At 41.0% G+C, this 1,436-nt stretch overlaps 1 protein-coding gene across 1 annotated transcript in view; it reads right to left on the bottom strand.

Annotated features, from left to right (window-relative positions):
• The window catches only part of BRCA1 (breast cancer 1, early onset), a 136,888-nt gene that overhangs the window by 97,578 nt on the left and 37,874 nt on the right, over positions 1-1,436 (bottom strand). The window lies entirely within an intron of this gene.

The raw sequence follows: 1,436 nt of genomic DNA, 5'->3' as shown, positions 1-1,436 counted from the left end.
GAGTAGCTAGGATTACAGGGCTGCACCACCATGCCCCACTAATTTTTGTATTTGCAGTAGAGACAGGGTTTTACCATGTTGGTCAGGCTGGTCTTGAACTCCTGACCTCATAATCTGCCTGCCTCGGCCTCCCAGAGCGCTGGGATTACAGTTATGAGCCACCGCACCAGGCTATACTAAAAATTCCTGAAGTAGAGAGATAAAGCTGTGTTGTCTTGGCACATGTCCAGGGACCAGGGGCTGCAGAATCAGATGGAAAATGCTGGGAACAGATTTAGGCCAGTGGCATGACATGGCACAGGGAAAAGACAGTGGAAATGAGCTTCTGAATTCTTACTGGGACAGAAGAATGGGAAGAAAAAGACAGAATTCAGAGGAAGGCATTAGCCAGCTGGCAGACTTGTGTTCAGAGGGTCTCTCTCCAAAGGGAACAGGTTTCCTTCAGCTTCAGCCAGCCCTCATTATCCTTAGAAAAGCAGCTGTTCCCTTTTTTAGCTTATGGAAACATCCTAAGAATCTGATGAAAATTATGGACTATCTTCCCAGAAAAATGTACATGGCCATAGTTTTTAACACAATTTAAATATAATTCTAGGAAATTCATAAGAACTATTCATAAACCCCAAGTTAAGAACTCTGGAATTTAAAAATTCCTCAAAGGATACATAAGAGATTGATCACTGTGGTTGTCTGGGCAGGGAACAGGGAGGAAGGGATTGTAGAGTAAGAGGGAAATACACTTTGCATCATATACCTTTTTGTGCCAATAAACTTTTTACCAAGTACATAGTTTGTACCTGCTACCAGGTAATGTACTAGGTACATAAATACTTAAAAATAAATTAGTTGACATTTAAGGTAAGCTGTGAGCCATAGCTTAACATAAAGAAAAGGAGAAAGCCCACTTGTTCTACTAAATTACCTACTCCACTTTTTCTGAAATTCTTTTATTAAGAAACAAACATTTTCATTTCAAAGGGCAAGATAATCAAATACGTAAATATAACTTGAATCACCTCTATAAATGAATTTCGGCCTAAATAGAAACGAGTCTCACTCAGGTCCTTTACTGTCTTCGCAAGGATTATGAAGCAGGCAAACACTGACCCTTATAAGGGGGTATGCATAAGGATACGCAGAATGAACAGAAAGGAGAAACTGAGAAGGCTCAAACATAATTTGATTATTTCTCAACTGCTTGCAGTTTGCTTTCACTGGTGGACACAAAAAATACAAAACACTGTTCAAAATGATATTACATCCTAACAGATAATATATGTCAGTCGGGTGTGGTGGTTCACGCCTGTAATCCCAGAGCTTTGGGAGGCCGAGGAGGGTGGATCATAAGGTCAGGAGTTCGAGACCAGCCTGGCCAATATGGTGAAACCCTGTCTCTACTAAAAGTACAAAAATTAGCCAAGTGTGGTGGCGGGCAC

This window comes from Colobus angolensis, unplaced genomic scaffold (assembly GCF_000951035.1).
Source record: "Colobus angolensis palliatus isolate OR3802 unplaced genomic scaffold, Cang.pa_1.0 Scaffold83, whole genome shotgun sequence".
Classification (NCBI taxonomy): Eukaryota; Metazoa; Chordata; class Mammalia; order Primates; family Cercopithecidae; genus Colobus; species Colobus angolensis.
This window is presented reverse-complemented; position numbering and strand designations above follow the sequence as displayed.